The sequence below is a fragment of the Manis pentadactyla genome, chromosome X, assembly GCF_030020395.1.
Source record: "Manis pentadactyla isolate mManPen7 chromosome X, mManPen7.hap1, whole genome shotgun sequence".
Lineage (NCBI taxonomy): Eukaryota > Metazoa > Chordata > Mammalia > Pholidota > Manidae > Manis > Manis pentadactyla.
This window is the reverse complement of record NC_080038.1, coordinates 145,483,871-145,507,507: the sequence shown is the minus strand read 5'-3', so window position 1 is coordinate 145,507,507 and position 23,637 is coordinate 145,483,871. Positions and strand designations below refer to the sequence as shown.

The 23,637-nt window shown below is 40.5% G+C and overlaps 1 pseudogene; it reads right to left on the bottom strand.

Annotated features, from left to right (window-relative positions):
* Positions 1-412: 412 nt before the first annotated feature.
* Positions 413-15,403, bottom strand: LOC118913332 (AP-3 complex subunit sigma-1-like; annotated as a pseudogene).
* Between the last annotated feature and the right edge of the window lie 8,234 nt (positions 15,404-23,637).

Here is a 23,637-nt window from a genome sequence, read left to right as displayed (position 1 = left end):
CAATAGTAGGAATGAAAAAGGGTATGAGGCTACAGTAGGGATTTCTTTAAATCATAAGAAAATACTATGAACAAATTATGGCAATATGTTTTATTTATTTTTTATTTTTTATTTTTTTAACAATGATAAAATATACTTTTATTTACTTTGTTGAGTCAGAGTGTTGTAAAAAAAAATTATTGCTAACGTAGATAGCAGGCAAACAGAAAGGTGCTTTAGAAGTCCAGTTACCTTGGAGTTTATTTAAACTAAGAGAAAAAAGTCATAATGTTGTCATGCAATACCGACTTGTTTCCTTAAATAACAATTCTGACAAATAACAAAGAATCAAGGAATGCTGCACTTGTGTATCCAGACAAAACACCAACATTTTGGGTTGTACATAATTTAAAGATCTGTCTGAAACACTTTTTGAAACACTTTAGTAGCCAATACGGAGAGGCATGCCTTAGGTGGGCACAGGAATGCAGTTTAAAAAAGAAAGAAAATCACACAATTTCTTTAAAATCACTGAGCAAGAAAAGCAACACTGAACTTCCATACAAATTTTACACAACTTCTGATAGTACCTTGACTGAAATCCAAGAGCAAAAGTTAAGACTGCCTTCTATGTTTGGTGAACAACTGCATGGCAAACTTGGATGACTGTTCCCCCTGGAGTTCACCTGGGAGTGGCCTTTTTAATTTGTTATTTAAAAGAGGGCAGGTTTGGCACTTTTATACTGATGTCACCTATGTTAATATTTCTTGGGATCTCAGGAAGATTCCTATTCTTTACAGCGGATACAGCAGGGCTGGAGCTCCTGCTAAGCCAAACTCAAGATTTCTCCAGTTTATTTTATGCGTCAATTTGTGTAACAATCTCATTCATGTTGGTCTCCAACACCATTCCCCTGTCACCATTTCTACAAGAATATTATGAACCCATGAAAACTCTTTTCTCTTTGACATAGAAACTGACAGTGTTCCAGATAGTGGCAGCGTGGTGATCAGGGATCCCACAGTGACAGCATGCGGAACATGACAAATGTACTTGTGTACATGGAAAATTAAATCCAGTTCACAGGCATTTTCAAAACACTTGTCTAATGTTTCCACAAATACTTGAATTAGATCTAAAATGTCAAGTTCACTTTATGAAGAAGCCACACAGAAGACAGAATATAGTGTTGCATAATGTCTATATATCAGTTTGTGGTCAGATCCTCCTATTAATAATCCTCCCTCTAGGAAATCACACCCATTTCCGTGTCTCAGGTACCAAGCGGAGCGACTCCCTGATGGTTTGGGGCGGCGGATCCTCACCGCAAGGCTGGTGAATCGCGGAGGGCCGCGGCTTCCGTGGCTGCTAAGGATGAGGAGCGCCTTGACCCCGGCTGAGCCCGGCCCACCTGGCGGGCGCCCGGGGCCAGGGCGGAGCGGGGCGGGCGCGCGAGCCTCGCCCCGGGATCTAGCCTGCGATCCTTCCGCACCCGCCCACCTCCCGCATGGAAAAAATATAAGTTACCATAATTGACTCAAGAGGAGGTAGGAAGTCTGAATAAAAAATTACTATTAAAGAGCTGAAAGCAGTATGTAAACATTTCCCAGAAAAAAAATAGGCTCCAGGCATTTAAAAAATTTTACCAAGATTTCAAGGATTAGATGATTTCTAATTTATATGAACTGTTTAAGCTATGAGAAAACAAGAAAAATCTACCAAATCTATTTTTATGAATTTAAAACCTGTCACTGTCATTTACTGCATAACACATTGAAAGAGAAAAACCATATTACCATTTAAATAGATCCAGAAAAGGGATTAGATATAAATCACTACCTGTACCTGATGAAAATTCTTATCAAACTAAGAAGACAACTTCCTTAACTTAATAAAGATTAGCTACCAAAAAACCTACAGCAGCCACACTTGTTGAAGAATAAATGACCTCTGTCTGCTACCACCATCACTGTCTGCTTTTCCATTGCAAGTACTAGCCAATGATAAGACAAAGAAATGGGCAGGTTGGGAATTAGAAAAAAGGAGACTAAATTTTCAGTACTTGAAGATTATTGGATTATGGATCCTACATTACAAAAATGAGTTAGAGAATCAATGAACAACTTAATAAAATGAATCAGAAGTGCAGCAAAGTAGCCAGCTAGATCAGCATATACAATTCATTAGTATTGCTATATACTATCAATCACCAAAGAAAATGAAATACAGAGGAGATACAGTTCACAAGAGCAGTAACAATGAAAAAGTGTCTGGGATTCAACCTAACAAAAAATGTGCAACAACACCCGTACGGAGGTATTTATCAGACTTAAGTGGAGGATATAAAAGACTGCCTAGGTAAATGGAGAGGTATACCATGCTTATGAAAAAGAAGGCTTGGCGTTGCAAATCTGACGATTCTTCCGCGAATTAATCTCTGAATTAAATAGAAATCCAGTTGATTTGAGGAAACCTGACAAACTGATCCTAAAATTTACATGGATGAGTAAAGAGGTAAAGATTGTACAGAATATTTTTAAAAAGAGGAACAAAGAAGGGTATTTGCATTACCAGCTATCAAGTCAGTTTTCAGCTATAGTAATTAAAGCAGCCGGGTATTGGCTCAGGACTAGACACCAGATGAATGGAACAGAAAAGGAAAGAGACATTTCTATATCTGCTCAATGACACAGGAGGTATCATGAGCCAGTGGGAAAGGAAAGTGTGTTCACTAAATGATGGGACAATGCAGAGCTCCATGTGGACAGAAAGAAAATAGAGCCTTACTCTACACTATTCTCAAAATCATTTCCAGAGGAGTTAAAGATGTAAACGTGAAAGATAAAATTCAAATACTATTAAAATAAAGTACAAGACAAATGACCATGCTGTAGGAAATTTTCTGAAACTTTCTTAAGACACAGAAGCACATAGGCAAAGATATATTTCATTACATCAAAATTAAAAACTGTATTTATCAAAGACACCACTAACATGGCTTACAACCAAATGACAGATTGGAAGAAGATATGTGCAACATATAAAACAGACAAGGAGTTAATATGGAGAAATAAGAAAAGGAGAAGTCATCCAACAGGAAAATGGGCAAAGATAAAAGCAGAAAATTCATTGAGGAAGAAATAAAAATGGTCAATGCATCTATGAAAAGATACTAGATATGATTAGAAAACAGCGGGGTGTAAGTTAAAGTATTAACAAGATACCATTTTTATTCATCAAGTGGCCACAAAAATTTCAAATGCTGGCAAGGGTGAGGGGAAAATGCTATTCTGCCTACATTTCTGATGAGGGTGTAAATCAGTAGAGCCATTCTAGAGAATAGTTTGACAGTAACAAGTAAAATAAGAGCAAAGGCCATGTGACTCAGCAGTTGACTCCTGGTAATATACCCCTGAGAAACTCTTGTCCACATACCTGTGGAGACATATGCGTGGATTTTCACTGAGCCATTTTTAAATAAAGGGCAGAATTGGAAACAATCTATGAACATCCATCAGGGGGAGAATAAATAAGTAAAACATGTTATAATTATATGATCAAATGCTGCACAGCAGTTCATGCATTTTATTATATTCTGGTTAGTGAACAAAATAAAGTCTCTGCACTCATGGAGCTGACACTCTAGAGAGAGGAGACAGACAATAAATATACACGTATAGATTATCAGACGGTGGTAAGTGATAAGAGGTAAGATTAAAGCAGGCAGGGGAGATACAGTGTATGAGGGAGGGAGCGGTAGCAAGCAGTAATTTTTTTTTTTTTGTGAGGGCATCTCTCATATGTATTGATCAAATGGTTGTTAACAACAATAAAATTCTGTATAGGGGAGTCAATGCTCAATGCACAATCATTATTCCACCCCAAGCCTAATTTTCGTCAGTCTCCAATCTTCTGAGGCATAACAAACAAGTTCTTACATGGAGAACAAATTCTTACATAGCGAATAAGTTACATAGTGAACAGTACAAGGGCAGCCATCACAGAAACCTTCGGTTTTGCTCATGCATTATGAACTATAAACAGTCAGTTCAAATATGAATACTCATTTGATTTTTATACTTGATTTATATGTGGATACCACATTTCTCTCTTTATTATTATTATTTTTAATAAAATGCTGAAGTGGTAGGTAGATACAAAATAAAGGTAGAAAACATAGTTTAGTGTTGTAAGAGAGCAAATGTAGATGATCAGGTGTGTGCCTGTAGACTATGTGTTCATCCAAGCTAGACAAGGGCAATAAAACATCCACGTATGCAGAAGATTTCTCTCAGAACAGGGGGGGGGTGAGGTTCTAAGCCTCACCTCTGTTGATCCCCAATTTCTCACCTGATGACCCCCCTGCGACTGTGCCTGTCTTAGGTTGTTCCTCCCTTGAGGAATCTTAACCCGTCTCTGGCTAACCAGTCATCTTCCGGGGCCATACAGGGAAATGTAAAGTTGGTAAGTGAGAGAGAAGCAATATTGTTTGAAAAGGTTAGCTTTTTATTTCTTTGCATATTTATGCCCTGTGGCTTCTATGTCCAGCATTTGTCTTGAGGTATCTTTACCACTTGGAAGAATTATGATACTCGGTAAATTTGATATGAGGCACGAATTCTATTTAAGGGTTGTAATTAGGAAGGAAGAAGAAAAGCTATAGAAGTAGCAGGCGGCAGAAAACATGGGAAGATTGATTATTTCTTTGACATATCTTCTTGTAGAGTAACTTCAGCATGTATAGGTTTTAAGCTACTACTTAAATTAGCAAGCAGTAATTTTATGTATACATAAAATTCATCGTTCAACAAAGCAATCCCAAAATATAGAGGAGTGGTCGAGCAGGCCACGGGGTGCAGACACAGTAGAGTATTATGCAACTGCAAACAAGAATGAGGCAGCTCTCTGCAGACTGATGCAGAGTGATTTACAAGAGTTATTGTTGAGTAGAACAAGCAAAGTGCAAAGACAATACAGTGTGGTGCCTTTCGTGTAATAAAGAGGGGAAAATCAGGAAATGTCCACGTGTCTGTTAATCATTACAAAGAGAAACACAGGAAGGATAACCCAGAAAACAAAAAGTTGGTCACCTGAGGGGCCAGGGGAAATGGGGCAGAAGGGGTACAGGAGAGTGTTGTATTTCTCCAAGTATGACTTTTCGATTAGTTTTGACTTTTGCGATCATGTTAATGTTCTTTGTATTCATAAAATAAAATCGATAAGTATGGGAAGGAGAAAAAAAGTCTAAAACTAAATGCAAATGAACCTAATTGTATGTCACCTGAATACCAAAACCACATTGAGGGGGAAATAAAACACCAAGTAACTCATAAACACTGTATTTTAAGACTATTTTTAAGCTTATTTGACTATCCACCTTCAACCCTGGGCAGGGCTGCAGGGGCAAGGGGGACTGCCAAGGTATCCCAAGCACTTAGTAGGTTTCTTTCTTCTGGTGGGAAGTGTGAAACAATTTTGAAACTGTCTTTGGTGTACTATAGGTTCGGGCAAATGGGTCACGGTGTCATTCCGGGAGCCAGGCTCTCACTGTTGAAGAAGGGAGGTACAGATACGGGATGAAGGAAGACAAGAAGGAAACCTGCGGGGCTGGACGTGGAATGAAGGCCTCGATGTATGTGCATGCACATGTGCACATGTATATGTATGTGTGTGTGAAAATATGTCTGTGTCTAGACTGCTCAGTACGTGCATATATTTCTAGGCTCCTTCCACTGAGAAAGCCCAGTCGCAGCAAGCCTGCCCAGCACAGGGATGTTGGTCTCTACCAGGACTCCTCAGAGAAATGGCTCATCTCAGAACTGGGGCAGGACATAAAGACGTATGCAAACAATGATGGTGGTGTGGCAAAAGGACGCTGGAGCTCGAGAGAATGCTCTTACATTGGCCAAATCTGGGATGATTTGAGCACCAAATAAGTAAGAACAGTAATGAATTATAAACCATTGAAAAAATGGAAACCTGTGAGTCCAAACCAATAACAAAGAGATAAATAAATGAATAAACAAATGCGGGAAAAGAAAGGAGCCTAGATTTCAGTAGCAAAGATAGGATGAGAATGATAAAGTAAATGGGGCATAATGCTGATGATAGGTAAAGCTGGTTAAAATGTGTGTGGGTGGTTTTTATACTGTTATTGGTACTTCCCTGTAAGTTTGAAATTATTTCTAGATAAAAAATGTAAAACATTATTTATAAGAGCATCAAAGATTATACAGTATTTTGACATGGTGAAGGTGATGGGCTGTCATTTCCTAGATTTTAAGTATGTATCATATCTGTAAAAGACATACTCTATTAACATAACTACAATGCCATTATCACACTAAAAATTAACATTAATTCTTTCCTGTCATCACATATCCAGTCAGCGTTTGAATCCTCTGCTGTCACATTTTTTTCTTTATAGTGTTTTTGTTTGAATTAGGAGCCAATTGAGGTCCATACATGGAATGACCTGTTTTGAAGTGTCCTTTAATCTACAGGTACTTCTTCTCTTTTTTCCTTGCAATTTATTTGTTGAGAAAACTATATTGTTTGTACTGTAGAGTTCCCACAGTCTGGATGTTGATGATTGAATCCTGATGAATAGTTGATTGACTAGTTGTTGAAGTTGGGCTATGGGTACATGAAGGTTAATTACACTATTTGTTGCTTTTGTGTATGTCTGAAAATTTCCATAATAAAAAGTAAAAAACATACTTAGAATAATGAAAATAAAAATAGTATCTTTAGAAAGATACACAAGAAACTAATAACACTGTTTGCCTCCACAGGCACTGGAACATAGGAACTGTGTTTGATGGAGTAACAGACATGCAACAATGGTTGTTTAAACACAGTTTATTTTTGTCCTGTATTGAGATGTTTGAAAGTAGTCAGTTAACAACTGGCTTTGATTAAATCCTCAAGGATGTCAAGAGAAACGTCTTTATGATTCTCTTGGCCTTTTCCTTACTGTACCAAGATAGCTGCTGAAGCTCCAGCTATCAAATATGTGTTACAGGTGGGGAGAAAGAAAAAGGGGCAGAAGAGGACTAAAAGGGAACAACTTCCACTAATTCAGTCCACTGTAAAGAACTTTCAGAAGCCCCACCAAAAGACTTTGACTCTTGTTTCATTGGCCTTATCTGCAAGGGAGGCTGGAAATGTAGTTTTGAAATTTGGTACATTGCTACTCCCAACAAACTCAGCATCTTGTTACAAAGTAAGGGTCAAAATAAGTGGATTAAAAAAAACATGCCAGGCAATATGAATAGAAAAATGCAGGAAGGGCAATACTGCTATCATGTAAAATAGATTCCAAAGAGAAGGCTTCCAAAGGGACAAATATGAGTATTCCTATAAATAAAAGACACAAGCCCAAAGAAGGTATGAGAGGCACAAACCTTTGTGCCTAACATGGCTTCACAATATGTGAAGCAAAAAACTGGTAGAAGTTCCAAAAGAAATTGGCACAATCAGAGTGGAAGAGACAGGCTGTACTTCTCTCAGGAATGGACAGACCAAGGAGACATAAAATAAGTAAGAATATAGAGAACACGAGTCATAAGCTTGGCTTAACAGATCGACAGTGTACATATAACTACAACTGATAATCCGATAATACAGATTCTTCTCAGCTGTTTATGGAACATTATCCAAAACTATGTAGTTGGTCACAAAATCCCAGCAAGTCCAAAGGCAGAAATCGTATTCATTGAATCCAAAGCATTAAAATCAGAGATTACTAACCAAAGGAAAACTCCTGATACTGAAAATAATGATTAATGAAATAAATAAATGGCAAGAAGACCAAAATAAAAAATGCACAGACTCATGGTAATGTTGGTCAGGAGAAAAAATAATGTGAAGAAATGAATAAATATCATAAGAAACAGAATAGGTTATAACTTTAGATGCAGAGGGAGGTTTTCTAAAAATTGAAAGAGAATACTATATACATACAGCTTTACATGAATACATTGGAAAATCTAGATAAAATAATTTTCTAGGAAAATCTGAGTTGTTATAATAATTGGTCAAGAAGTATAAAATCAAAATAAAGCAATACCCATGGAAGAAATGTAGATAGTCAAAGATTTATCCTTCAAAGTTGCATCAGGACCAGGTGGTTTTATGGTTAAATTCTACTAAACCTGGAAAGAAAAAGGTGATTCTCATACTGTCAGCCCTTCTCTGCAGTGGAAAAAAAGGAAAACATTCAAATCCCTTTTATGAGGCTATTATAACTCTGGTACCAAAACTGGACTAAGATAGCAAAATAAAAGCTCTTTGTAGATCAATCTTTCTTATGAACACAAACACAAAATCATGTCCTTTATCATGCCCAAGAAGAGTTTTCTCCAGGGATGCAATGATAAATTATTAATGTATTCACTTCATTACTGGCTATAAAGGGGAAACAAATACATGATGTCAACTGATGTAGAAAAAGCATTTGAGGAAATCCAGCACCTATTCACACCATCCTTGCCGCTCTGCCCTAAAGGACCGATGTGAGACAAGAAGGAAATAGAGGATATAAATATTGGAAAAGAGAAGACAAATTATTCAGAGATGGTATGCTTATTTGTCTGAAGAACCTAAAAGAAGCACCTGGTAAATCACCTGGGGAAAGGATGGTGTTGGGACAATTGGCTCCCCACATAAGGAAAACAAAGCATTAGGTTCTGACCACATGTCGTAGATGAAAAGAGATTCCTGATTGATTCAAAAATCTACACATGAAAAAACAAAACTATATAAAACAAACCCTCTCAAATTTATAAAAAGAAAACTGGAGGAGTGCATCTTTCTAGTCCTTGTATAAAGATGATATTAAGCAAGTCACAAAATGCAGGCACCATAAAAGAAAAACCCAATACATCTGACAACATAAAGATAAAAAAACAGCACCTCTGCATCACAGTAAAATTTTTTTTTTTTTGTAGATAATTATTTTTTATTGAAGGGTAGTTGACACACAGTATTACATTACATTAGTTTCAGGTGTACAACATAGTGACTCAACATTTATATACATGACAATTCTAGGTACCAGCTATCACCACACCAAGCTGTTACAATATCTTGACTATATTCATTACATCCTGGTTACTTATTATTTTACCATTGGAAGTGTGTACTTTTTTTTTTTTTTGTGAGGGCATCTCTCATATGTATTGATCAAATGGTTGTTAACAACAATAAAATTCTGTATAGGGGAGTCAATGCTCAATGCACAATCATTAATCCACCCCAAGCCTAATTTTCATCAGTCTCCAATCTTCTGAGGCATAACAAACAAGTTCTTACATGGAGAACAAAATCTTACATAGTGAATAAGTTCTTACATGGTGAACAGTACAAGGGCAGCCATCACAGAAACCTTCGGTTTTGCTCATGCATTATGAACTATAATCAGTCAGTTCAAATATGAATACTCATTTGATTTTTGTACTTGATTTATATGTGGATACCACATTTCTCTCTTTATTATTATTATTTTTAATAAAATGCTGAAGTGGTAGGTAGATACAAGATAAAGGTAGAAAACATAGTTTAGTGTTGTAAGAGAGCAAATGTAGATGATCAGGTGTGTGCCTGTAGACTATGTGTTCATCCAAGCTAGACCAGGGCAATAAAACATCCACGTATGCAGAAGATTTCTCTCAGAACAGGGGGGGTGAGGTTCTAAGCCTCACCTCTGTTGATCCCCAATTTCTCACCTGATGACCCCCCTGCGACTGTGCCTGTCTTAGGTTGTTCCTCCCTTGAGGAATCTTACCCGTCTCTGACTAACCAGTCATCTTCCGGGGCCATACAGGGAAATGTAAAGTTGCTAAGTGAGAGGGAAGCCTTATTGTTTGAAATGGTTAGCTTTTTATTTCTTTGCATATTTATGCCCTGTGGCTTCTATGCCCAGCATTTGTCTTGAGGTATCTTTACCACTTGGAAGAATTATGATACTCGGTAAATTTGATATGAGGCATGAATTCTATTTAAGGGTTGTAATTAGGAAGGATGAAGAAAAGCTATAGAAGTAGCAGGAGGTAGAAAACATGGGAAGATTGATTATTTCTTTGACATATCTTCTTGTAGAGTAACTTCAGCATGTATAGGTTTTAAGCTACTAATTAAATTGCGCACACACATTAACATAATAGGAGTATAGTTACATAACCAAAGCATACCTGTAATTACCAGCCATCTCCAGTGAAACCAAGAAAACCAGTTAGGCACCTTAGGCATTTGTGAAAACTTATCTATGATATGGTGGATATTGTCCAACTGAACTTGAACAGTCTGAGAGAAATCAGACAAATTAAAACAACCCATTCCTGGGGAATGTTCACATCCCTTATGTTCTTTTAACAGTAAATAGTCTGTAGTTGTAAGATTTTGGAGCGCTACAATTTGCACTTCTCCTAATTCTTGGTTGAGTTCCAACAGTATAGATCCAGTCAAATTTGTTGTTTTACTGTATGCACAGGCCAGCTTAGATATCTCCTTCCTCATTCCCATGGCAAGTCCAGGAACTGGTGGGATGAGTGCATCTACAGCTGTAGCAGTGCGTGGATCTTTGTTGGGGCTTTTTGATGGTCATCTTCTGGCATGAGTCTTCCAGAGAGTGCAGATGTTGGAAGTTCTTTTTCATATCGTATCTTAGTTCATTTTCGGGGTAGCCCAATTAGGTTTTGAACCTCTGTATAAACACAAACAGACCCTTTGCCTACACTTTTATATGCCCTTTATACTCTTGTGTAGAACTCATTGGAGGTTACCACACAGGAACTGCCCTTTTTTTCTTTTTTGGTATCACTAATCTACACTTACATGACGAATATTATGTTTACTAGGCTCTCCCCTATACCAGGTCCCCCCTATAAACCCCTTTACAGTCACTGTCCATCAGCATAGCAAAATGTTGTAGAATCACTACTTGCCTTCTCTGTGTTGTACAGCCCTCCCTTTTCTCCTACCCCCCCCATGCATGCTAATCTTAATACCCCCCTATTTCTCCCCCCCCCTTATCCCTCCCTACCCACCCATCCTCCCCAGTCCCTTTCCCTTTGGTACCTGTTAGTCCATTCTTGAGTTCTGTGATTCTGCTGCTGTTTTGTTCCTTCAGTTTTTCCTTTGTTCTTATATTCCACAGATAAGTGAAATCATTTGGTATTTCTCTTTCTCCGCTTGGCTTGTTTCACTGAGCATAATGCCCTCCAGCTCCATCCATGTTGTTGCAAATGGTTGGATTTGCCCTTTTCTTATGGCTGAGTAGTATTCCATTGTGTATATGTACCACAGCTTCTTTATCCATTCATCTATCGATGGACATTTAGGTTGCTTCCAATTCTTGGCTATTGTAAATAGTGCTGCAATAAACATAGGGGTGCACTGATCTTTCTCATACTTGATTGCTGCATTCTTAGGGTAAATTCCTAGGAGTGCAATTCCTGGGTCAAATGGTAGGTCTGTTTTGAGCATTTTGATGTACCTCCATACTGCTTTCCACAATGGTTGAACTAACTTACATTCCCACCAGCAGTGTAGGAGGGTTCCCCTTTCTCCACAGCCTCGCCAACATTTGTTGTTCTCTGTCTTTTGGAAGGCAGCCATCCTTACTGGTGTGAGGTGATACCTCATTGTAGTTTTAATTTGCATTTCTCTGATAATTAGCGATGTGGAGCATCTTTTCATGTGTCTGTTGGCCATCTGTATTTCTGTTTTGGAGAACTGTCTGTTCAGTTCCTCTGCCCATTTTTTAATTGGGTTATTTGTTTTTTGTTTGTTGAGGCGTGAGAGCTCCTTATATATTCTGGATGTCAAGCCTTTATCGGATGTGTCATTTTCAAATATATTCTCCCATACTGTAGGGATCCTTCTTGTTCTATTGATGGTGTCTTTTGCTGTACAGAAGCTTTTCAGCTTAATATAGTCCCACTTACTCATTTTTGCTGTTGTTTTCCTTGCCCGGGGAGATATGTTCAAGAAGAGGTCACTCATGTTTATGTCTAAGAGGTTTTTGCCTATGTTTTCTTCCAAGAGTTTAATGGTTTCATGGCTTACATTCAGATCTTTGATCCATTTTGAGTTTACTTTTGTATATAGGGTTAGACAATGGTCCAGTTTCATTCTCCTACATGTAGCTGTCCAGTTTTGCCAGCACCACCTGTTGAAGAGACTGTCATTTCGCCATTGTATGTCCATGGCTCCTTTATCAAATATTAATTGACCATATATGTCTGGGTTAATGTCTGGATTCTCTAGTCTGTTCCATTGGTCTGTGGCTCTGTTCTTGTGCCAGTACCAAATTGTCTTGATTACTATGGCTTTATAGTAGAGCTTGAAGTTGGGGAGTGAGATCCCCCCTACTTTATTCTTCTTTCTCAGGATTGCTTTGGCTATTCGGGGTCTTTAGTTCTTCCATATGAATTTTTGAATTATTTGTTCCAGTTCATTGAAGAATGTTGCTGGTAGTTTCATAGGGATTGCATCAAATCTGTATATTGCTTTGGGCAGGATGGCCATTTTGACGATATTAATTCTTCCTAGCCACGAGCTGCATCACAGTAAAATTATAAACTACTTTAAGAATAAATCGTGGTGTGGAAGAAAGCATATGCAACGTGTATAACAGATGAAGTCTTAATATCAAGCATATGAAAAGAACTACAAGTCAACAGGAAAAATGACAAAGAATATGGACAAGCGGTTTGCCGAAGTGTCAGTGCCGAGGACCTGTAAGTCTTTGAAAAGATGCCCAACCTGACTACACTGGTAACTAGGAAAATGCCAGGGATGACCAGGAGATAGCATTTCTGCCCAGCAGTGTTGGCTAGGGTTGGTGAAATGGGAACTCTTGTATTTGCTTGGCATGGGTTCTTTTGGAGGAAAGTTTGACCGTATCTGATTTTAAAGTGCCTGTTCCAGTAAATGCCACTTCTGGGTATCTGTAGGGGAGACTGCTTATTGTCTCCACCCAAGGCTGTTCTTCTTGGGCACTGAGCAGCTCAGCTAGATTGTTTCTCAGCCTCCCATGGGGTAGGTGTAGTAGTCATGTGAGTAAGAGCTCAGCAGTGCCTCACCTGCTCAAAGGACAAGTGTTTGCCCTGGACATGTGCCCTTCTTCTCCCTGAATATCACAGAAGCCAGAACACAGATGTGCCTGTGCAGGACCTGACCCCGCAGTCGAGGCAATGTCCTTGGCTGAGCTTCTGGGCATGGTCCCCGGACCACCACTCAGCCACAGGCCATTGTTAGTGGGCCACGATACAGCTAGTATAGACATCAGGAGGAAGCACTCTGAAGCTTTTACAGCAATTCAACATTGCCATGATATCCTTATTGCATTTTACAAAAGTCTTGGTTTGCAATGGATTGTGGGAGATATGAACTGATCTTTCACCCAGATGGTTTGAGCACTGCTCTAGAGGAGAGAGGAGAAATAAAAAGTAAGAAACTGGGGTCTCCAAGTGACTGTTTGGAGCAGAGCTGCCCCATCAACCCGGACTGCTTGGCTCAGACTTACATGAGCGAGGAATCATCTTCAGTCATGTCTAAACTGCTGCTTTGCTTTATTGCTGGTCTCGCTGTTGAGGCTGTTTAGTGCTGTCCTACCAGTTCAGCATCTGTCGTGCAGCAACTCTTGGGCCTGTGGGATGGGACAAGACTGTCCATGCAGTGTTGTTTCCATTAGCAAAACCCTGCCAGACACCTGAACGTGCACCAAGGAGAGAGCGTGGGGACACCGCAGCCTGGGGGATACTGGGCTGTAGTCAAAAACTCTTTCAGAGGCATGGATAGTTACGGGAAGACAGCACGCTGCAGAATGAACGAAGTGTGATAAACTCCCCATGGTATAGGTCCACATATGCATGGAAATGCAGAAAGTGTCAGGAAGGATCCTCTGGGAAAGGGGGATTAGGAGGGGCCTAGGGAGGGGCTAAAAGGGGCCTTTATTTTATCCCTACTTGTTTAATATTTTTAGAAGAGATTACATTCATGTTTTGCTAGTGGCATTAAATTTAAAAGAATATAAAATAGAGATTTATACATTTTTAATAATAGTACAACAGAGAATAGTCATCTCACTCAGTGGTTTTGTAGACCAGCACAGCATTCATAACACTAAGTAAAAACCTTTAAGAATGGAATTAATATTCAGTTGTTCCATTCCACTTAGGTCATGAGGGTTTTCAGGAAAAGTCCTATGGGGAATTCTCATTTTGTAAGAGTGAAATTAAAGCAGAACATCTTGGTGGAAAATCTCCAAAGTGTCTTTGATAAATCGTCTCTGGTCCCAAAATAATAAAGAATGTGAACATATGAAGAAAAAAATCAAGTTTTAGAGAAAAACAAGGTTCTCAAACACAAATTTGATCTCAACTAAACCAAGTTCAAACCAGGCTTTACAAAATGCTTTAGAAAAACCATTGCTGAAAAATTTAAAGGAAACCTTGTCACGAGGACTGCTATACATGCCAACTGTTTTCAGTAATTAAGGACAATGGGTTTTGGGGATTTGAACAAACTATTAATCCTAGGTACAAAGTTCCTTCTGGAGAGCATTCTATTGAAAACTTGCTGCTGAAATCCACTGGGCCACTAGGAGAGCAGAGTGCAGGGACCCCATGGAGACCACAGTTCCTGTACGAGAGCGCTAGCCCTGCAAGTCTGAGGGTGAGAGTGCTTATGAAAATTATAATAGCAGTTATATTTGTGGATAAATTTCAGAATTATTATTGAATCTCACAAGCTCATCCCTTGTAGTGAGATTTGGGATTTTGGTCTTGGCCATCTAGCATTGGCCAAATGCATCTTCCATGCCCTTCCATAGCCAGCTTGGGGCCATGAGGCTTCTTGAGGTTCAGGGTCAACAGTCCCCACCCCTGACTATCCTCCAGGCACCTGCTGCTACCCACTTGTCACCTCCAACCAGGAGAAGTCACCGAAGTGGTTGTCCGGGAACACCAGAGGCCTGGGAGGACTTGGCCTGGCCGGCTTTCCTGCGCTCTGATGTGCCTGGGGCTCTGGCACCCTCCCTCCTACCCCGGGCCCCCCCCCAAGCTCCCCCAGGGCCCTCCACCTTCCCTGGGGTCTGGGCTGCATGTCACCCCGGCCAGGCCTCCGTGTCTCCTGGTCTGTACAGGGGGCCATTGGGGCCCAGCTCAGGGCTGGGTGTGGATGGAGGAGGTGCCTCCTGCCCCCCACCTGCACGTGCTGCAGAATCCTCTGAGCACACCAGTCCCCAAGCTCCGCATAGCTGCGCGCCAGCTCCTCGGCCGCCTCCCCGAGCTGGTCCACTAGGTTGAGCAGCATCATGGGCACCGCCATGGACTCCGAGGCCGGGGTCCCCGAGAGCCAGGACCTGCCCAGCCCCGACGGGTCCTCCCGCACCCAGTGCATGATCTCATCCATCATCTCCACTGCTTCAATCTGGGGAGGGGCAGAGGGGCAAGATCCGGGTGGAGGCTGTGTCCTGACCCAGGTCCTAGCCTGCAGGGGCCCCAGGACTCAGCTCTGGGGTGGGAGAGCTGTGTTCCCCCTCGCACTCATAGGACACCTTCACCGAGGGCCTGCTCTGTGCCTGGCCCTAGGCTCGCTGCTGGGGGCCATGTTGGATCTGTCCCACCTGCCTTGGGGGCTCCCAGTCTGGGGGTACAGGCTACTCCCAGGTAATGTGGGGGCCTCTGAAAGCACAAGGGGCCCCACAGAGGAGGGACAAGGCCCCTCACAGCCAGGGCAGGGTGGTCTTCGGGATATAAAATCTATAGGACCTGAGGATGGAGGATGGGGGATTCATTTGCTTATATTGTGCCTGTGTGTTTGGCTCTGTAGTTTTTTTTTATTAAGGTATGATTGATACACACTCTTATGAAGGTTTCACATGAAAAACAATGTGGTTACTGCATTCACCCATGTTATTGTGTCCCCCCCATACCCCACTGCAGTCACTGCCCAACAGTATAGGAAGATGCCACAGAGTCCCTATTTGCCTTCTCTGTGCTACACTGTCTTCCCCCTGATCCCTCCACACCATGTATGCCAGTCATGATACCCCTCAATCCCTTCTCCCTCCCTCCCCACCCGCTGTCCCCCACCCCTCCCCTTTGGTAACCCGTAGTCCCTTCTTGGAGTATCTGAGTTTGCTGCTATTTTGTTCCTTCAGTTTTGCTTCATTGTTATACTCCACAAATGAGGGAAACCATTTGGTACTTGTCTTTCTCCGCCTGGCTTATTTCACTGAGCATAATACCCTCTAGCTCCATCCATGTGGTTGCAAATGGTATGGCTGAATAATATTCCATTGTGTATATGTACCACCTCTTCTTTACCCATTCATCTACTGATGAACACTTAGGTTGCTTCCATTTCTTGGCTACTGTAAATAGTGCTGCAATAAACATAGGGGTGCATATGTCTTTTTGAATCCGAGAAGTTCTATTATTTGGGTAAATTCCAAGGAGTGGGATTCCAGGATCAAATGCTATTTCTATTTTTAGTTTTTTGAGAAACCTCCATACTGCTTTCCACAATGGTTGAACTAGCTTACATTCCCACCAGCAGTGTAGGAGGGTTCCCCTTTCTCCACATCCTCACCAGCATTTGTTGTTCTTAGTCTTTTCTATACTGGCCATCCTTACTGGTGTGAGGTGATATCTCATTGTGGCTTTCATGTGCATTTCCCTGATAATTAGTGATGTGGAGCATCTTTCATGTGCTTGTTGGACATCTGAATTTCTTCATTGGAGAAGTGTCTGTTCATATCCTCCACCCATTTTTTTTTATTTTGGTATAATTAATCCACAATTACATGAGCAACATTATGGTTACTAGAATCCCCCCATTATCAAGTCCCTACCACATACCCCACTACAGTCACTGTCCTTCAGCATAGTAACACTACTTGGCCTCTCTGTGTTGTACTGCCCTCCCCATGACCCCCACCCCCTACATTATGCGTGCTAATTGTAATGCTCCTTTTACCCCCTTACCCCTCCCTTCCCACCCATCCTCCCCGGTCCCTTTCCCTTTGGTAACTGTTAGTCCATTCTTGGGTACTGTGAGTCTGCTGCTGTTTTGTTCCTTCAGTTTTTTCTTTGTTCTTATACTCCACAGATGAGTGAAATCATTTCGTATTTGTCTTTCTCCACCTGGTTTATTTCACTGAGCATAATCCCCTCTAGCTCCATCCATGTTGTTGCAAATGGTAGGATTTGTTTTCTTCTCATGGCTGAATAATATTCCATTGTGTATATGTACCACATCTTCTTTATCCATTCATCTACTGATGGACACTTAGGTTGCTTCCATTCCTTGGCTATTGTAAATAGTGATGTGATAAACATAGGGGTGCATATGTCTTTTTCAAACTGGGCTGCTGCATTCTTAGGGTAAATTCCTAGGACTGGAATTCCTGCATCAAATGGTATTTCTGTTTTTAGTTTTTCAGGAACCTCCACACTGCTTTCCACAATGGTTGAACTAATTTACATTCCTACCAGCAGTGGAGGAGGGTTCCCCTTTCTCCACATCCTGTCCAACATTTTTTTTTGTTTGTCTTTTAGATGGTGGCAATCCTTACTGCTGAGAGGTGATATCTCATTGTGGTTTTAATTTGCATTTCTCTGATGATTAGCAATGTGGAGCATCTTTTCATGTGCCTGTTGACCATCTGAATTTCTTCTTTGGATAAATGTCTGTTCAGATCCTCTGCCCATTTTTTAAGAGGATTATTTGCTTTTGTTTGTTGAGGTGCATGATCTCTTTATATATATTGGATGTCAATCCTTTATTGGATATGTCATTTATGAATATATTCTCCCATACTTTAGGATGTCTTTTTGTTCTATTGATGGTGTCCTTTGCTGTACAGAAGATTTTCACCTTGATATAGTCCCACTTGTTCATTTTTGCTTTTGTTTCCCTTGCCCGAGGAGATATGTTCATGAAGAAGTCGCTCATGTTTATGTCCAAGAGATTTTTGCCTATGTTTCTTTCTAAGAGTTTTATGGTTTCATGACTTACATTCAGGTCTTTGATCCATTTTGAATTTACTTTTGTGTGTGGGGTTAGACAATGATCCAGTTTCATTCTCTTACATGTAGCTGTCCAGTTTTGCCAACACCAGCTGTTGAAGAGGCTGTCATTTCCCCATTGTATATCCATGGCTCCTTTATTGTATATGAATTGACCATATATGTTTGGGTTAATATCTGGACTCTCTATTCTGTTCCACTGGTCTATGGGTCTGTTCTTGTGCCAGTACCAAATTGTCTAGATTACTGTGGCTTTGTAGTAGAGCTTGAAGTTGGGAAGTGAGATCCCCCAAGCTTTATTCTTCCTTCTCAGGATTGCTTTGGTTATTTTTTTGGTTCCATATGAATTTTAGAACTATTTGTTCCAGTTCATTGAAGAATGCTGTTGGTATTTTCATAGGGATTGCATTGAATCTGTAGATTGCTTTGGGCAGGATGGTCATTTTGACAATATTAATTCTTCCTAGCCAAGAGCACGGGATGAATTTCCATTTGTGAGTGTCCTCTTTAATTTCTCTTAAGAGTGTCTGGTAGTTTCCAGGGTATAGGTCTTTCACTTCCTTGGTTAGGTTTATTCCTAGGTATTTTATTCTTGTTTGCTTGATTTCTCTTTCTGCTAGTTCATCGTTAGTGTATAGGAATGCAACAGATTTCTGTGTATTACTTTTGTATCCTGCAACTTTGCTAAATTCAGATATTAGTTCTAGTAGTTTTGAAGTGGAGTCTTTAGGGATTTTTATGTATATCATGTCATGTGCAAACAGTGACAGTTTGACTTACTCTTTACCAATCTGGATGCCTTGTATCTCTTTGTTTTGTCTGATTGCCGTGGTTAGGACCTCCAGTACTATGTTGAATAAATGTGGGGAGAGTGGGCATCCTTGTCTTCTTCCCAATCTTAGGGGAAAAGCTTTCAGCTTCTCACTGTTTAGTATGTTGTTGGCTGTGGGTTTGTCATATATGGCCTTTATTATGTTGAGGTACTTGCCCTCTATATCCATTTTGTTGAGAGTTTTTATCATGAATGGATGTTGAATTTTGTCAAATGCTTTTTCAGCATCTGTGGAGATGATCATGTGATTTTTGTCCATCTTTTATTGATATAATGAATGATGTTGGTGGATTTTTGAATGTTGTACCATCCTTGCATACCTGGGATGAATGCCATTTGATCATGATGTATGATCCTCTTGATGTATTTTTGAATTTGGTTTGCTAATTTAGTTGAGTATTTTTGCATGTGTGTTCATTAGGGATATTGATCTGTAGTTTTCTTTTTTTGTGGTATCTTTGCCTGGTTTTGGTATTGGAGTGTTGCTGGTCTCATAGAATGAGTTTTGAAGTATTCCCTCCTCTTCTATTTTTTGGAAAACTTTAAGGAGAATGGGTATTAGGTCTTCACTGAATGATTGATAAAATTCAGCGGTGAAGCCATCTGGTCCAGGGGTTTTGTTCTTAGGTAGTTTTTTGATTACCAATTCAATTTCATTGCTAGTAATTGATCTGTTCATATTTTCTCTTTCTTTCTGGGTCAGCTTTGGAAGGTTGTATTCTTCTAGAAAGTTGTCCATTTTTTCTAGGTTATCCAGTTTGTTAGCATATAATTTTTCATAGTGTTCTCTAATAATTCTGTGTATTTCTGTGGTGTCTGTAGTGATTTTTCCTTTCTCATTTCTGATTCTGTTTATGTGTGTAGACTCTCTTTTTTTCTTGATAAGTCTGGCTAGGGGTTTATCTATTTTGTTTATTTTCTTGAAGAACCGGCTCCTGCTTTCATTGATTCCTTTTATTGTTTTATTCTTCTTGATTTTATTTATTTCTGCTCTAATCCTTATTATGTCCCTCCTTCTACTGACTTTGGGCCTCATTTGTTTGTCCTTTTCTAGTTTCATTAATTGTTAGTTTAAACTGTTCATATGGGACTGTTCTTTCCTGAGGTAGGCCTGTATTGCAATATACTTCCCTCTTAGTATGGCCTTTGTTGTGTCCCACAGATTTTTGCGGTGTTGATTTGTTGTTGTCATTTGTCTCCATATATTGCTTGATCTCTGTTTTTGTTTGGTCATTGATCCATTGGTTAGTTAGGAGCATGTTTTTAAGACTCCATGTGTTTGCAGGCTTTTTCATTTTCTTTGTGTAATTTATTTCTAGTTTCATACCTTTGTGGTCTGAGAAGCTGGTTGGTAGAATTTCAATCTTTTTGAATTTTCTGAGGGTCTTTTTGTGGCCTAGTATGTGATCTATTCTGGAAAATGTTCCATGTGCACTTGAGAAGAATGTGTATCTTGTTGCTTTTGGGTGTAGAGTTCTGTAGGTGTCTGTTAGGTCCATCTGTTCTATTGTGCTGTTCAGTGCCTCTGTCTCCTTACTTATTTTCTGTCTGGTTGATCTGTCCTTTGGAGTGAGTGGAGTGTTGAAATCTCCTAGAATGTATTTATGGCATTCTGTTTCCTCTTTTAATTCTGTTAGTATTTGTTTCACATATGTAGGTGCTCCAGTTGGGATCATAGATATTTATAATGGTTATATCCTCTTGTTGGATTGAGCCCTTTATCATTATGTAATGTCCCTCTTTGTCTCTTGTGACTTTCTTTGTTTTAAAGTCTATTTTGTCCAATAGAAGTACTGTAACACCTGCTTTTTTCTCATTACTTGCATGAAATATCTTTTTCCATCCCTTCACTTTTAGTCTGTGTATGTCTTTGGGTTTCAAGTGAGTCTCTTGTAAGCAGCATATAGACGAATCTTGTTTTTTTTATCCATTCAGTGACTCTATGTCTTTTGATTGGTGCATTCAGTCCATTTACATTTAGGGCGGTTATCAATAGGTACATACTTATTTCCATTGCAGGCTTTAGATTTGTCATTACCAAAGGTTCAAGGGTAACTTCCTTAGTATCTAAGAGTCTAACTTAAGTCACTTAGTATGCCATTACAAACACAATCTAAAGGTTCCTTTTTCCCTCCTCTTCTTCCTCCTCCATTCTTTATATATTAGGTATCATATTTTGTACTCTTTGTTTATCCCTTTTTATTACCTCTGGTGACAGCTATTTAACCTTAGGAAGGAACACTTCCATCTATAGCAGTCCCTCCAAAATACACTCTAGAGATGGTTTGTAGGAGCTAAATTCTGTCAGCTTTTGCTTATCTGGAAATTGTTTAATCCCTCTTTCAAATTTAAAAGATAATCTTGCCAGATAAAGTAATCTTGGTTCCAGGCCCTTCTGCTTCATGGCATTAAATACATCATGCCACTCCCTTCTGGCCTGTAAGGTTTCTGCTGAGAAGTCTGATGATAGCCTGATGGGCTTTCCTTTGTATGTGATCTTATTTCTCTCTCTGCTTTTGATAGTCTGTCCTTATCCTTGATCTTTGCCATCTTAATTATTATATGTCTTGGTGTTATCCTCCTTGGGTCTCTTGTATTGGAAGATCTGTGCATCTCCATGGCCTGAGAGACTATCTCCTTCCCCAGATTGGGGAAGTTTTCAGCAATTACTTCCTTAAAGACACTTTCTATCCCTTTTTCTGTCTCTACTTCTTCTGGTACCCCTATAATGCAAATATTGTTCTCTCGGTATTCTTTCATTCCTAGAGATCCTTTTTTCTCTCTGTGCCTCAGCTTCTTTGTATTCCTCTTCTCTAATTTCCATTTCATTTATCATTTCCTCCACCATATCTAATCTGCTTTTTACACCCTCCATTGTGTTCCTCAATGATTGGATCTGTGTTCTAAATTCATTCTTCAGTTCTTGAATATTTTTCTGCACCTCTAGGAACATCTTTATGATTTTTATTTTGAAATCTCTTTCTGGAAGCTTGATGAGTTCAGTTTCATTTCAAATGAAACCTTGCTTTGAACCAGGTTCCTTTGACGTTTTATATTTGTATTTGGCGCCCTCTAGTGCCAATAAGCTCTACTCTCTGGAGCTGCTGAGCCCCTCTAGTGATGTTGGGGGTCGCAGGGTAGTGGTGCTGGTGCCTGGGAGGAGGCAAGATCTGTTTCCTGCTTCCCGGCTGCTATGCTTGTCTCCACTGGCAGAACCAATGGGCCGAGCACACAGGTGTAAGCCTCTTTCCTTTGCTATTGTAGCTGCTCTCAGCAGGGCTTCCTTCTGGTTGGCCTGACGCCAGGGCAGGGTTTGCAGGTTTGTGCGGAAGGTGTGGGCTTGCTGGGAGGAAGGTGCAGCAGGCTGCGTATCTTGGTGGGGGGCCTTGGAGCTGCATATCCAGCCAGGGGGATGGAGCACCTGAAGATCATGAAAGTTCCCAACCCGCTGGGCAGAGTGCACCTGGACAATTTTGTCTACCTGTCCTTTCTCCTGAGCAATAAGCTCTGTGCAATCCTTGCCCCTTTAGCAGCCCTCTCGCTGTTAGGAAGTCTCTCAGACTGCCCACCTTTATCAGCCAGATATGGATCCCTGGTTTCCACAAGCAGCTGGACTCTCAGTCTCTCCAGGTATTCTGCCTCTTAGCTTTCCAACCCCACTAATCACCAGGGCACCATGCAATGTAGTTTTGTGCTCCCAGAGCAGACCTCCAGGGCTAGGTGTTCAGCAGTCCCAGGCCTCCACTACCTCCCTGCTCTGTTTCTCTTCTTCCCACTGGTGAGGTGGGGTGGGGGAAGGGCTTGGGTCCCGCTGGGTTACAGCTTTGGTAATTACCCTGTTCCGTGAGGTCTGCTCTTTCCTCCAAGTGTATGCAGTCTGGCGCAGCCTTCTTTCCTGTTGCTCTTTCAGGATTAGTTGTATTAATTATATTTTCTTATTATATGGTTTTAGAAGGCGGTCTCTGTCTCACCTCTCATGCCTCCATCTTTAATCCTCGTTCTGGCTCTGTAGCTTTTTAAATTGAAGTGTAACCTGCATCCACTAAAGTGCACAAATCCTAGGAGCCCAGCTTAGTGAATGGAGGATCATGGCTTGGTGCTGAATGTGGGTTCTGGTTGTGGTGACATTTTGGCTACATATCTGTCTTGCTCTGGTGCTCTGTCCTTGAGGATAGGGATTATGTCATTTGCCTTTGGAGCTTGGCACACAACAGGTGCTCAGTAAATGCTTGTTGAATGAAGGTCAGGAAAAGGGTGAGGGGTAGGGGAGCACCATGTCTTTCTGACTGTTGTGCCTGAAAAAGATTGGTGGCCATGTTTTTATTACATATTTGAAAAATCTCTTAATTAAAGCAATAAAAATGCTCAGTGAGAAACAATTCAAACAGCGCACCAATGTATAAGTCAAACTCATAAATGCATAAACCCAAGACTTACCCAAGTACCCTCACTTCCATTAGTAGTGGACAGGGCACTCTGGCCCACATTTCTTTTCTCCTCTTCCTCTTATCATTAGCGCCATGGTTTCAGGCCAGTCCTGCAGGGCCACCTTGTATTCACATCAGCAGTACACCTGGACATGAGGCTAGTGGCAACTCTAGCAGCCAGCCTTTTGAAGGAGATGCATTTCAGCCCAGGATTCTGATGATGGCCTGTGCCAGCCTGGGCTAATGAGGCTGGCACACAGCAGGAGCTCAGCATCTCTTGGAGGGGTTGGGGAGGGTGGACTTCGATACAGCTCTGAAGCCTCAGGCTAGCTGGTTGGGAGGCTGTCGGCAAGGGGA